Genomic DNA, 15,744 nt, shown 5'->3' with positions numbered 1-15,744 from the left:
TGGGAGAGTTAAATCCAGAAATCCACAGGAGGTTGGAAGTCAGGGAGAACAAATATCTTGACGGAAAAAAACAAAAGAACTGGAGATGCTTGAAAGTAGTAACACGAACAGAAAATCATGAAAAGCTCAGCATATCTGGCAGTGCAGATGGAGAGAAAGCAGCATTATTGTTTTGTGTCCAGTGACCCTTCTTCAGACGTATCTCAGAGGGCTTTGCAGCTGGAGGCACTATCAAAAGAAGGAGGTTTGATGACAAAATTTCAAAATTAGGACATGAATTTTAATACCTTGGTGCTTCGCCACCCAGAAAATGTGTATGTTAATGAGCACAGGATGGCAAAACCCGAAGACGTTGAAATGGGTGAGAGTAAACACACGGGCAGCAGCTTTTTGGGTCATTTCAAGATTTCAAGAAAGTAGAATTAAGAAGCCAGCCGTGTGTGTGTTTGGGGAGTTAAGTCGAGAGGTAACAAAGGAATGCATGAGAGTTTCAGCAACAGATGAACTGAGATGTTGTTGAGGTTGAAATTATACGTGGCCTTTGTGGTAATGGGCGTGGGGGTGAGAAATGTGGTTGGAAGCTCATCTTGAGGTGAAATATTGCACCATGACTGTGAGCAGTGTGTAACCAGCCAGTTACCGGGGCAGGGATGGAGTCAATTGTGATGGAGTGGAGTTTTGCTGCCAGCCTGGATTAACATTTAACATTGTCTATTTAAATGTGATCTACACCCCTTTTCAAACAGGAATGGACTTGGCAGCAGAACTGATTTATGAGCCAACTGTCAGCCTTATTGAGACAAAGTGTGGAAAAGTTTATCTGTTATGAAGTAAACTACAGTGACAAACTCAGACAGCTATTTCCAGTTGAATGTGGGTTATACTGCTAGTGTCAATAACTAGCAGTGAAACAACTTATTGAAGTTTTTGCAGCCTTGGCCTTCAAACTGTTTCCTCCGTCTTGGGCTTTTATCTTCTGATTCTCCTTGCTTTCTATCGCACAGACCTTTCTTGAGAATCTCTTTTATGCTTGTTCTTTTTTGATAAACCTTCCTCTCTGCCCAATCACAGTTCATATGAACAACATTCACCTCACTTCACCACGTGATGTTCTTCATGTTCATAATTATTCCCTTTACATCTTACCTGAGGACTGTTATACCTGTATTTATTACCCTTATTTCACCGCCATTTCTCTTTTCGCTGCCAGAGCGGTATCAAGAGTATCTTTAGCTTTGAGCTGCAGGAAGCCTTTTCAATCGTGACTGATTCAAAAATAACAAAAGAACTGGGATGTTGTAAATCAGGAACAAGAACAAAGTTGTTGGATAAGCTCAGCAGGTCTGGCAGCATCTGTGAAGGTAAAAAGAGAGAGTTAACGTTTCGGGTGCAGTGCCCCTTCCTCAGAGCGACTTATTAAAGCCCCAGGATCGCTAATGTAACAATCTTTCTCATCCAGTTCTCAGTCTCATTGATCAATGACAACAGAAAGCACTGCGCATGCTCAGGTCACAATGGCATCTGTTTGATTGATGTCAGTGTGGGACCAATAGGAATACAGTGTTGACGTGCATGACCCTTCCAACCAATCGGAATGAAGAGGGGGCTGGATCAGTGCAAACCACGTGATCATCTACGAGAGCAGTGCAGGTTTGCTGAGATAAGTCGCAACTGCCGATGCTGGAGATTCCGAGATACTTAGGTGTAGAGCTGGGTGAATATAACCGGCCAAGAAGTATCAGAGGAGCAGGAAAGCTGACGTTTTGTGCCTGGCCCCTTCGCTGAGACGGAGGTTTGTGCAATTGAGGTTAGAGCAGGACCCGGTGAAGAAGACAAAACGGCAGAAAGTGGCAGGGAAGTGATATTCGTATGGGCTTGGGAGTGCACATCGGAAAACCCACATTTGAAACTCCCAGGCTCACGTTTGCAGAAAATAAATTAAAGCCTCAGATAGTGATAGGCCCGTGTGACCGCCGCCATCTTTATTGGGGGCAATGATCCGTGGGGCGCATGCGCAGCAGCGTTGAAACTTTGAGGGCGGAGGTGAAGCTGGGCGCATGCGCAGCTGTCCCTGGGAGAAAGTGAGAGAACAAGATGTGGAGTTGGAGGAACACAACGGGACAGGCAGCATCAGAGGAGCAGGAAAGCTGACCTTTTCGGGCCTACACCCTTCAGAAATGGGGAGGGGAAAGGGGTTCTGAAATAAACAGGGAGAGAGGGGAAGGCAGGTGGAGAGGAGACAGACAAGGTAAAGAGGTGGGGATGGAGCAGGTAAAGGTGAGTGTAGCTGGGGAGGTAGGGAGGGATGAGTTCAGTCCAGGGAGGACAAACAGGTCAAGGGGGTGGGATGAGGTTAGCAGGTAGGAAATTGGAGTGTGGCTTGATATGAGAGGAGGGGATAGGCGAGAGTGAAAACAGGTTAGGGAGGTGGGGAATGAGCTGGGCTGGTGTTGGACTGTGGTTGGGGGAGGGGAGGTTTTGAAGGTTGTGAAATCCACATTGATAGCATTGGGCTTCAGGGTTCCAAAGCGGAATATGAATTGCTGATCCTGCAACCTTTGGGTGGCATCGTTATCGTGTTGCAGGAAGGCCATGATGGACATGTTGCTGGTGGAATGGTACTGCAAGGTGCAGTTGTTTATTGCGTACTGAGTGTAAATATTCTCCAAAGCAGTCCCCAAGCCTCTGCTTGGTTTCCCAGATGTGGGGGAGGCCACAACAGCTGCAGCAGAGGCAGTATACCACATTCGCACCTGCATTCCCCATGCACACGCCCTAAAAGCCCAATGCTTTTTCGTGTCCTGCAGGTCTGACCGGTTCCCCTCCACTGACCCCCTTGTATGATGAAGTGAACTCGTCCTCACCCTCAACAACTTCTCTTTCACCTTCTCCCAAATCCTACAGACAAAGTGGGTGGCCATGGGTACCTGCATGGGCCCAAGCTATGCCTGCCTCTTTGTCGGTTACGTGGAACAATCTCTCTTCCATACCTACACTAGCCCCGAATCCCACCTCTTCCTCCAGTTCATGGATGACTGAATCGGTACTGCCAGCATTTTGAGTCTGGACGATTCTTCAGAAATGAAATGAAATCACGCTGAGTGAATTCAAACCAAGAGAAATGTTTGTTTCTTCTGGATTTCATTCCCAGAGTGTGGGATCATAGCAGCTAGCACTGCTAACTTAGTTCTGTGCTTCCTGATCAAATCTCTGTCGGTGTCTAATCTCTTCAGTCTCTAATGATGGATATATTTGATCTTTGTTTCGTATTTTACAGTTCTTTTCTTATACCTATTGTAACTGAATATTCCACTGCTGTCCACCCCCTAACTGTGTGCTGCTCTCTTCCCAGATTAATTTTTGAATGGCGTCTTTCAAAGTCACGTAATATTTTCCCAGAAAGACAGTGCATTTTTCTTCCATTTCAGACCACCACATTCTACAGCTTTTTTATTCTCTCGTTCATTTTTGCACTTCTGCAACATTTACTCTGTTTCTCCTTCCACAGATACCAGCGATCGTTGCCAAAGCCCTGTTACCTGTGGAGAAGGTCATGTTTAACTTTCGTGTGCTGCTTCAGATCGTATGATGAAGGTGCTCCCACAATGCGGTCATTTGAGAAGTTACAGATCATTCATCTGGCGATACTGAAGAGCTGATGGTGTATGTCCAAATCAACAAACTATATGTATTTTTATCTTGTTTATAATTTCACAAAGATATTATCAAGAAACTTTTGATGTAAGGCCTATTAGGTTAGGTGACCAAAAACATTACCAAATTCGCAGGTTTTCATGACTACCTAAAAGAAGGAGAACAAACCTGAGAGGTTTATCATAGGAATTCCAGACCATGTTGCCTGGAAACTGTAGAAACAGCCTCCAGTAGTGAAACAATGATTAAACACATTGACAATTCCATTTACTTTCTGACTCCAACAGAGTCTCATAGGTTGTGTGGTGCAGGGAAACGGGGATCATCACGGCCAGGAATTAAATCACGGGTGAGAATTTTAAATTGTTACTCATAAATAGGAGCCTTTGTGCGTCAGGGAGTACAGCAGTGATGAGTGAACAGGTTTTGGTACAAATGAACATGTGTGCAGCAGAATTTTATGTATTCTTGAGATTACAGGGGCGTTGAATGTGGGAGGTCAACTGGGAGTGTGTTTGGATAGTTAAGTCTAGAGGTAACGCAGAACTAGATGAGAGGTTCAGCAGATGAGCTGAAACTAAGGTGTCATTGTCACTGAAGTGGAACGAAATGGTTTTTGTGCAGGACTCTGCTGTTGCCTTCACCTCACTTCAGGAATTCACATGTTTGTGAATTTGTGGATGAAGTCTGTGATAAGATCAGGAACTGAGTGCCTGGCGTGACCCAAACTGGCTGTCACTGAGCAGGTTCCTGCTGAGTAAGTGCTTAATACCGCTGTTGTCAACACCTTCCATCACGTCTCCGATGATAGAGAGTAGACTGCTTGAGGGGAAATTGGTCGGGTTGGATTTGCTCTGTATTTTTGTGCTGAACAGACCTGGGCAGTTTTCCAAATTGTCAGTCGATGCCAGTGCTGTAGCAGCACTGAAACAGTTTGGCTTGGCAGGTAGCAAGCTGTACAGCACAAGTCATCGGTACTGTTGCCAGGGCCCATAATCTTTGCTGCACTATTCCTCCACTTATTAATATCATTTGAAATGAATCAGATTGGATGAAAACTCACATCTGTGATCTTGAGGACCTCTGGAGAAGGCTGAGATATATCATACAATTGGCACTTCTGGCTGAATATTCCTGCAAATGCAGCAGTCTTGTCTTGTGTGTGGATAGGTTGGGCTCCTCTGTCAGTAAGGATGGGGATTTTCTGGCATGCTTCCTCCAGTTTAATTGCCCATCACCATTCGCTACAGGGTGTGGCAGAACTACAGAGCTTAGACCTGATCTACTGGCTCTGGGATGGCTCAGCTCTAACTCTTGCTGTTTGTGCTATTTGGCATGCACATAGTCCTGTTGGGAAGTTTAACCAGGTTGGCACCTTATTTTTAGCTATGCCTGATGCTGCTCTTGGCATGCCCTCCTATACTATCCATTCAATAGGTGTGGTTCCCCTGGATCAATGGTAATAGTTGAGTGCGAAATATGTTGGCCCCTGAGGTTACAGATTGTGCTGGAAAGTTCTGCTGCTGTTGATGCCCCACAAAGCTTCATAGATGTTTGGTTTTGAGCCCCTGTATCTGTTCCATGTCTGTGCTATTTAGCCGATGTTCGTGCCACTCAACACAATGGAGGGTATTATCAAGGTTAAGATGAGGCTTAGTCTCCACAGGACTGTGCGGTGGTCGCTGTTATCAATCCTGTCACAGACAGATGCATCTGCAGCTGGGAAATTCGTGACAATGAGATCTGCTATGTTTTTCCCTTCTGTTGGTTGTGGCAGCACCTGCTTCAGTCCCTGCTAAGTAGTGTTTTTTTCCCTTTAGGACCCAGCCAGCCTGACTGGTAATCCTGCTGTGAACTACTCCTCATAGCGGGCATTGAGTACACTTATTGCCATTTACACTCTGTGCTTACACCAATTGCTGTTCAACATGGAGTTTTTTATGAAAATTCTCTCTTGGGATGTGGAAGTCGCTGGCTGACCAGCATTTATTGCCCATCCTAATTTCCCTTAAGGCAGTTAAGAGTCAACCACATTGCTGTGGGTTTGCAGTTACCTGTCATGCAGATCAAGTAAGGATGGCAGATTTCCTTCCCGAAAGCACATAAGCGAACCCAAATAATCAGCAATGGTTTCATGGTCATCGTTCAGCTATTAATTTCACATCATTATTTAATTCAAATTCCACCATTTGCCATGGCAGGATTCGAACCCAGGTACCCGGAATGGTGTCTGGGTCTCTGGATTAATAATCTGGCGATAATACTGTTGCCAGTTTATCAACTGAGGGAGGATGGTCCATGGCATTCAACAGGAGCCATGAGTCTTCCAGGCGTCAGAGCCAATGTCGTATTCCCAGGTCAATTACTGCGGTCAGAATAGCACTGTTCTGCCATGTCTGTTCTGCCATGTCTGTCCTGCTCCTGGGACAGGCCGTCACTACGGACCTTGATGGTGGTGCGTGTCACTTGTCTATAAGGTAGATTCTAAGCATATGATGCTGTTCCTTGCCTAGTCTTTGAGCCATCACTCCAAATTTTGCCACTCGCCCCCGATATTAGTGAGGAGGAGTTTATGGAATCGATAGGGCTGATTCTGCAGGTGTCTTTCCTTGTGCCTTGGCAGATGCCAAGTGGGCCACCCAGCTTCATTCCTTTGTTGAGACTTTGCACTGATTTGTAACTGAGTGGCTTGCTGAGTTTCGCAAATTTCTTTCCCTGAATGACGTCAGGTTTTTACCTTGTTCTGCCATTAGCAATGGTACCATGGCAACAGTTGATTCTTAATTCCAGTTTTTTTTTATTGAATTCAAAGTCCACCATCTGCTGAGATGGGATTCAAAACCGGACTTCTGTTGTACATTTTAATATTCTGTATAAAAGTTAATTCATCAGGTTTGTTCATTCAGTTTTGAATATCTCTAACACAGGCATTGTTCTTTTTTTGCAAACCATTGTCCATCATCCTCTCTCCTCCATCCTCCCCTCCAACAACAAGTGAGGGAGACACATAGAAACTCCATGTCACTCAGATTGAGACAATCCAAATCGGATGCCTCTGCTGCTTCCTTCTCTTTCATTAGCCCACCAAACCAAATTGCTTTGCATGTTGCTCGTCGTTTCAGTCCCAAACTTGCATCTTTCTCCAGTCTTGTGTGAAGCCTTATCAGAGCTCGTCTTAATCCTTTTCCCTATTCCTGCTAAACCACAAACATTCTAAGTCTCTCTTATTTCTCCTCCTCCTCCTCCTCCTCCTCCTTGCCTCTTCCCTCATGCCAGTTCAGATATTGTCCTTGTTCTGTCTGCTCCTCTTTTCTGGTGATGTCCATCTCATCCATTCTGTTAAAAACCAATATTTGACTTCACTGTCATTGGAAAATCCCACTCCATCTCTTTCTCTTTCCTGTCACTAAATCTTGGCCATTATTTGCCATGTGTCAAAGAGCTGCAGTTCTGGTCAGTGACATGAAGTCCCAAGGTGGAAATTCCTAGAAACCCAAATAGATTTCCCTCTGAAACGATGACTGACCTCCACAAGGGATAATGTGCAATAGGGACAATGCACAGTCATCTTCAGCCAGGATGAGGGGATGTTGTGAATTTCTACCCGGACTGACAGTGATGGATGTTATGAATTTGTGTCACAGGATATTACAAGTGGACTTTCAGGTGGGGAAACACAATAATTGTAACCCCAAACTCTGACAGAGTTACTCACTTCATCAACATCTGGATATTTGCATTGTGTGTGAGTATTGTGTTCCTGCTAATTTCTCATTTGCCGTCTATTTTTTTTCTCTTAAATCACCCCATTCTCTCAATAGATCGTCCCTAAAATTTTCAATATATGTCCTGTAATGTTTTTTATGATCAGTCATGTGTACATTTTATCATGATAAAGTGTTTCTTTTGTAAACAACTCTATCAACGGTCCCCTCAAAATACCTTGTTACAAGGAGAACAATCTCAGTTTCTCCAAGCACCTGATTCCTCAATGACTGTTTGCTGTCTGTAAGGCACTCATCTGGATTGTGTTGGAACATTTTCCACTTCCCTGCATGAGTACAACCCCAACACTATTTGAAAAAGTGAACATCCTCCAGATGAAGCACTGTGTCAAAGTGGTGTCCCATTCACCACATTCAACATTCCCCTCTACACCACCGAGGCAAAGTGGCATCACTGTGTCAGAGGTAAAGTCACCACTGTCCTACCTGACCATAGGGCTGGTTTAACCTGGAGATTACCACACCCCAGGCGAGGGGAGAGGTTGAGAAGGAGAGTCCATCTATCATAGATGGATATTCTCTATGTACCAGCAACCTCCAGGTCACATGAAAGAAAAATTTTAAAAATAAACAGTCCTAACCATGCAACTAAAAACCCTCTTCCTACAAACCATTCTGTTAAATCTCCTCTGCCCACTATCCGGGTCCCTCCCGTCCTTCACAGTGTGTGGGGGATCTTTGGTTTGCACAGACTCAGCTCGTCTCTGTTCCTGTCTGTGATGTCATCATGCTGTGACAATGGCACTGAACCTCACTGTCTGTGAGGGTGGTAGGCACCGAGATCCTCATAGCGTTTAAGGCATATTTAGATGCACTCTTGTGATGCCAACACAGACAAGTCTATGGGCCAAGTTCTGGAAAATTAGATTAGAATAGTTAGGTGGTGGTTTTTAACTGGCACAGGCTGGATGGGCCACAGAGCCCTTTTCTGTACTGTCGACCTCCGAGACACTTCACAGAGAAGATACCAAGCAATAGTTCAAGCAATTTTTTTCCCTCTCAGGAAAGGAGATGTTAGAATAGATGACTCATAATTGGTTAATGTTTTTGGGAGACGAGTGAGGTATAGAGATGAAGCGGTTTACCAGGAGATTCTGGAGCTTGAATCCCAGGAAATTGCAAGTGCCACCATCAAGTGGAGGAATAAAAATGGGGCATCATCTTTAGGACTGTATTAGAGGAAGGGACATGTTGAGATTTGTGAGGCTGGAGGATATTAGAGACTGGAAGGGTTCTGAGACTGGATAAGATTTCAAAAATAGGGAAAGTGTGGGATTGGAGGGAGTTAGAGAAATGGTGAGGATTGAGAGGCTGGAGGAGACCTCAAACAAAAGGAGGTTTGTGAGGGTAAATGCAATTACAGAGCTAAGGAAGTTTATACGGGCTGAAGGAATTTACAGAGATAGGAGAGTGTTGAGGCTGGAGGAGATTAGAGATAAGGAGGCTTGAGAGACTGGAGGAATCTACAGAGACCGTGAGAGATCTGAGGCTAGAGGGGGATTCCAACAATAGGCAGGTCGTGAGGCTGGAGAGAGATTCCAGTGATAGGAAAGGTCGTAAGTCTTAAGGGTGGACCCTGCATTAGTGCAGGCTCAAGGGTCATTCTCATGATTGGGAGAGTAGTGAGGATTGAGATATGATTCCTGCGATAGAGAGTGTGGTGAGGCTCCAGGGTGGATTATCATCTGAGCGGCACAGTGGTGCACTTACAGCACACGGAGTGCAGTAGTGAGAGAAAGTGGTTCACTGCCACTTTCTCCAAATCAAATAAAAATGGACAATCAATATTAGTCTGGGCAGCAAAGACCACGTCCCATAAGTAAATAACAATTATGATGGGTGATAATGGGAACTGCAGATGATGGAGGATCCGAGATAACAAAGTGCGGACCTGAATGAACACAGCAGGCCAAGCAGCAAATGCTGTGTTCATTCAGCTCCACACTTCGTTATCTATAATTATGATGGGTTTCTGGTTTGGAGAGAGCTAACAGAAGCTCGGATGATTCTCCTTGGAGCTGATTAGCAATGATTTAGTTTAGTAGGTTTATTTCCCGGATAATAGTTTGCAGAGAGAGAAAAATTATTAACGTTGTGACAATGTTTGGTAATTACAGAATACAACATTCAGATAATTGGCAAATAATGCAGGGTGAAAACTTGAAGGTTACTTGACTCAGCAAGTTCCCAGAATCTGCAACAGTCTGTGTGGCAGCTAGATGCAGATTCAATAGTTATTCTCAAAGATTTGGGATTTAACTTTTCAAGGAACGATCAAGAGGGCCATGGTCAAATGGCAGGGGAATTGGGTCAGATTTGCAGCACCTCTAGAATGAGAGTGAAGCTTTTGTCAGGGTTCCAGAATTCCAGTAAAGTTAGATCACATGTGATTCAGGAAGAGCTTGCTAATTGGAAACAAAATTGGTTTAGTTTTTGGAGAGAACGCGGTGCTGGAGGATTTTTCAGAGTGGAGTTCTGTGGCCAGCGTGCTCCACAGCAATCGGTACAGGGTCCACTTATGTTTCTCATTTACACTAACAATTTGGATGAGAATTTAAGGGACAAGATTAGTAAGTTTGCAGATGATACTGAATTGGTGGTATAGTGGTTAGTGAAGGTTATCTGAGATGACGGTGACATGTTAATCATTTGGGTCAATGGGTTGAGGAGAAGATGAAGCTCAATTTGAATAAATGTGAAATATTGTATTTTGGTAAAATGAACAAGGGTAGGAATTACACAATTGATGGTTGCACCCAGGGTAGAGTTGTGGAACAGAGAAATGCTGAGATTCACTGCATAATTCTTCGAACTTTATGGAGACAGGCCAACAGGGTGGTTAGTAAATTGTTTTGCATACTTTCCTTCATTGCTCAGACCTTTGAGTATAGGAGTTGGGATGTTATGTTGAGGTTGTACAGGACATTGGTGAGGCTTCATCTGAGGTATTGTGTGCAGCTCTGGTTGCCCTGTTACAGGAAGGACATTATTATTATTAAACTGGAGACAGGTCAGAAAAGACTTGCTGGGATGTTGCCAGGAATGGAGGGCTCGATTATCAAAATAGACTGCCAAAGCTTGAACTTTTCTCACTGGAGCAGAGGAGGTTACAGGGTGACCTTACAGATGTTCATAAAAAACATGAGGGGCACAGATTATGCGAATATTAACGGGTTTTTTTCCCCTAGGTTGGGTGATTAAGACAAGGGGACATCTAAGGTGAGAGGAGAAAGACATATTTAAAAACGACATGAGGGACAATTTTTCTTTTACAGTGTGGTTCATGTGTGAAACGAACTTTCAGAGGAGGTGGTGGATGCGGGTGCAGTCGCATTGTTTAAGAGGCATTTGAATTCGGACATATATAAGAAAGGTTTAGAGGAATATGTGCCAGATGCAGACAGATGGGATCAGTTTAAATATAAAAGTTGTATATTTAATATACATTTCTAAATTGGAGTAAGGCCAACTTTGACATTATTGGGCAAGAACTTCCAAGCAATGATCGGGAGAGGTAATGTGCAGGTAAAGGAATGCTTGGAAAGTGGAAGGCCTTCAAAAATAAAATAGGGAGAGTCCAGAGACAGTATGTTCCTTCTCATGTGAAGGGCAAGGCTGGTAAATGTAGGGGCTATTGGACGACTGAAGAAATTGAGGCTGTGGTCAAGAAAAAGAAGGCAGCGCATGTCAGGTCATGACAGCAGGAACTGGGTCAATCCCTCGAAGGATAAGGGCAGTTGGAGTATACTCAAGGGAAATGAGGATGGCAACAAGGAGCCATCTTTGGCAAATAGGGTTAAGGGTAATCCCAAGAGATTCTGACACTTCATTTGGGACAAAAAAACGAGGGAGAAAACAGGGCCCTTTTAAAGATCAACAAGGCTGTCTATGTGTGGAACTGCAGGCTGAGATAGTGAATGAGTATTTCACATTAGTATTTACTGCAGAGAAGGATATGGAAGCTAGAGAACTTGGAGACATAAATAATGAGTTGTGAGAAGTGTCCATCTTACAGAGATCGAGGTGCTGGACGTCTTAAAATGCATAAAGGTGAATAGGTCCCTGGCACCTGAAAAGGTGTTATCCACAAACTGTGAGAAGCTGGGGAAGAGAGACCCGGGTTTGATTCCAGCCTCGGGCGACTGTCTCTGTGGAGTTTGCACATTCTCCCTGTGTCTGCGTGGGTTTCCTCCGGGTTCTCCGGTTTCCTCCCACAGTCCAAAGATGTGCAGGTTAGGTGGATTGGTCATGCTAAATTGCCTGTAGTGTTTAGGGGTGTGTGGGTTATAGGTGGATGGGTCTGGGTGGGATGCTTCAAGGGACAGTGTGGACTTCTTCAGCCGAAGGGCCTGTTTCCACACTGTAGGGAATCTAATCTAATCTAATTGCCAGGCCCCTTGCTGAGATATCTGCATCACTGAGACACTGGTGAAGTGTCAGAAGGTGGGGTGGCTAATCTGGTGCCATTCTTTAAGGAAAAGCCAGAGGACCATCGACCATTGAGCCTGATGTCAGTGGTGGCTAAATTGCTGGGGGGGATTCTGAGGGACAGGGTTTGCATGTGTTTAGGGACACAAAGACTGATTATGGATAGTCAACGTGGCTTTGTGAGTGGGGAATCTTGAGTAACTAACTTGATTGAGTTTTTTGAGGAAGTGACAAAGAATGTTGAAGAAGACAAAGCAATGGACATTTTCTATATGGGCTTCAGCAAGGCATTCACCAAAACGCCACATGACGGACAGGTTAGCAAGATGAGATCAAGTGGAATCCAGGGAGAGTGAGCTATTTGAACCAAAATTGGCTTGAAGGTAGGAAACAGGATCGTGGTGGGTGTGTTGTATTTTGTTCAGTCTGGAGGACTATTAACAGCAGTGTGCTGCAAGGATTGGTGCTGGTTTCACTGCTTTTTATCATTGATACAAATCATGTGGAATGCATATTGTAGGAATGGTTAGTAAGTGTGCAGATGACACAAATTGTTGGTGTAGTAAACAGCAAAGAAGGTTATCTCCAAGGACAATCGGATCTTAATCAGATGGGTCGAAGGGCCCAGGAGTGACAGAAATCAGTTTAGTTTGGATAAATGTGTGCTTTTGCATTGTGGTTATGAAAATCAGGGCAGGGTTTAAACACTTATTAATGAGGCCATGGGGACTGTTACGCAACAGCGACTCCTTGAGGTGCAGGTGCAGAGTTCCTTGCAGGTACAGAAGGTAGTGAAGATGATATTTGCTCTGCTTGCATTTATTGGTCAGTACATTGAGTGTAGGAGTTGGGAGGTCATGTTATAGGCTGAACAAGGCATTGATTATGCTGCGTTTGGAATACTGTGTTCAGTTCTGGTCTGCCTGCTCTCGGAATGATGCTGTTAAACTTAGCAGGGTGCAGGAAAGATTTAGAAGGATGTTGGGAGTTTTGAGCTGCAGGGAGAGGCCGAATGTGCTGGGGCTATTTTCCCTGGAGCATTGAAGGCTGAGAGGTTACCTTCGAGGTTAATAAAATTATGGTGGGCATGGAGTGAGTAGCCAAGGTTGTTTACCTGGGGTAGGGGAGACTGGAACTAAACACATTGGTTTAAGCTGAGAAGGAAATTTTTTTAAGGGAAAGTGGGTGGTGCCTGTGTAGAATGACCTGCCAGAGGAACTGGTGGAAGCTGGTACAATTATGACATTTAAAAGGCATTTGGATGGGTATGTCAATAGGAAGGATTTGGAGGAATATGGGTCAATTGCTTGCAAATGGGATTAGATTAATTTGGGACATAGGGTCAGCATGGACAACTGGGATGAAAGGGATTGGTTTGTGCTGTACAACTCTGACTAAGCATTTTTTGTTTTCATTTCAGATTTCCACAATTTTACTTCTGCGCTGTTCTTAACCTTTTGATCCCTCTGAAAGTCTGAGTTACAATGCCTGCCCTTCCTCGCTGGCTCTCCGACCTCTCTTTCAGCAGTTTTGTGCAAATACTGACTGGATCCCTTGCCTGGAGGATATTTATTTGAATTTGTCCTAATGATGATCCAGCATATTTCCCAAGCGTCGCTCCATAAATGTCCAGAGGATTTCTCGATTTCACAATCTGTGGTTGTTCTTCTGGTTCTTCACTCACTGCACTTGCTTTCTGTTTGAAAGCTTAGTCTGCAATTGGAGAATTCAAACAGGTCCACATCCAGCTCTGACAGTCACTTTGTTTATCACAAACCAGTTACCTCAGGATTTTGAACATTGGAGGAAAAAGCAGCATTCACACTGGGGAGAAATGCACATGGTCTGTAAAGAGTCTGTGAAGATTCATCTGAAATGTCCGAGCACCAGCGCAGTGACACTGGGGAGAGACTGTGGAAATGTGCAGATTGCAGGAACGAATTTTTTAATCCGTCCCAGCTAGAAACTGACCACCAGAGTCACACTGGAGAGAAACCATTCACCTGCTCTGATTGTGGCATGGGATTCACTCAGTCCTCCAGCCTGCTTAAACACCAGTGAGTTCGCACTGTAGAGAAACCATTTACATGCTTGAAATGTGGGAAAGCATTCACTCAGACATCTCAACCGCTGATGCACGAGCAAATTCACACTGGAGAGAGACCGTTGGCCTGTTCTCCGTGAGGGAAAGGCTTTGCTGACTCGAATTGCCCGCTGATCAACCAGTGACGTCACTCTGGGGAGTGACCATTCATCTGCTCCCAGTGTGGGAAGGGATTTACTTGCTCACCTAACCTACAGCGCGTTCACACTGGGGAGAAACCATTCACCTGCTCTAAATGTGAGAAAGCATTCACTTGGTCATCCTACCTGCTCGTGTTCCAGCAGGTTCACACTGGGGAGAGCCCATTCATGAGCTGTGAGTGGGGGAAAGCATTCACTCAGTTATCCAAACTGTTAACACACCAGTGAGTTCACAAAGAAGCACAGTTGAAGGATTTTGCTGTCACTCTCACTATCAAGTGAACCATGGTTTTGGGCTGTTTGTACTGATGTTACTGATCCCTGCTCAATTCAAGGTACAGTTGTTGTGGATAAAATGTTAATATCAGTTGTGTATCTGTCAGGTAGAGTTTGGAAATAGTCACGTTATCACGACACATTGACACATTCTCACTGACTAAAGACTAGCCGCCCGCACAGTATGTGAAAAGGGATTTCCTGGTTCATCGGGACTGGTTAACGAGCAGCAAATTTCTGAGTAACTGTGAAGTTGGTTTTTGATTCTGCTGTTAGCTATATCTAAACCATGCTTTTTGGGCTTGTTTCTGGAGATCATAGAATCCCTCCAGTCTGGAGGCAGACCATTTAGCCCATTGAGTTCACATTGAACTTACAAAGAGTGTCCTACCCAGACCCTGCCTGCGTGGGTTTCCTCCAGGTGCTCTGGTTTCTTCCCACAGTCCAAAAATGTGCAAAGTAGGTAGAATGACAATGCTAAATTGCCCATAGTGTCTTGTGTGCAAAATGCAGGGTAGGGTGTGAGACTGGGTGAGATGCTGTTTGGAGGGTTGGTAATGGACTGAATGGCCATCTTCCACAGTGTAGGGATTCTATGTTGATCTTCATGGCCCTTTATTTGTTGTGCCTGGTCAATATGTTTTCACACCTTTTGCAATTATGGATTCTATTGCTCTCCACAGACATGTTTCAACTACTAATAGATATTTGTTTATTGGAAACAATCAAGGGAAAGTTTTAAATCCAAACAAAAGATTGGGATGAGTCATGTTCTATATCCCTGATAGCCGATTGCAAAAATGCAATGAAACCTGGTGACCTGTCCATGGGGAATGCAGTCTCTTCAGATCTTTACCAGGTGTCCATAGCTGTGATGGATCTCGTGATGAATACTAAAACCAAGACATTGTGTGATATCTAGTGTATATTTTCTATATAGTCTGCTGTCCATTACTCCACATGTCAAGTTTGTTTTCGGAGACCCTCACGGACTTGCTGCAATCACAAGACACTGACCTGTTTAGAAAAACACAAATCCTTTTATTACAAAGCAAGTACAAGCTGTGGAGAGTCACTGTACTCAACCCGGCACAGACAGCATTGTCTCGCAAGTAATTCTCCCCGAGCAGCAGACAGTGCCCGCTTATTATACTTTACAAAAGACATGATACTTAAAATGATTTCACAATTTGTCATGGCATGATGCATAAAACAATTACTACAACAGACAAAAATAGGATACCAAGCAATTATTACATCAAGAACATAAAAGACCAGCTTATAGTATCGATTGCTAGTGAAGTAGCTGCTAATGGCAGGAGGCGATTTTTGAGTTGTTGTCCAGGACACATTGGAT

General features: G+C 44.3%; 1 long non-coding RNA gene across 1 annotated transcript; it reads left to right on the top strand.

Annotated features, from left to right (window-relative positions):
• Positions 1-1,632: 1,632 nt before the first annotated feature.
• LOC132208589 (uncharacterized) lies at positions 1,633-15,516 on the top strand. The gene is made up of 4 exons (XR_009444720.1): positions 1,633-1,792; positions 3,509-3,663; positions 7,299-7,399; positions 13,288-15,516. It is a non-coding gene; the product is annotated as an uncharacterized LOC132208589 (long non-coding RNA).
• Positions 15,517-15,744: the final 228 nt, after the last annotated feature.

This window comes from Stegostoma tigrinum, unplaced genomic scaffold, assembly GCF_030684315.1.
Source record: "Stegostoma tigrinum isolate sSteTig4 unplaced genomic scaffold, sSteTig4.hap1 scaffold_49, whole genome shotgun sequence".
NCBI lineage: Eukaryota > Metazoa > Chordata > Chondrichthyes > Orectolobiformes > Stegostomatidae > Stegostoma > Stegostoma tigrinum.
This window is presented reverse-complemented; position numbering and strand designations above follow the sequence as displayed.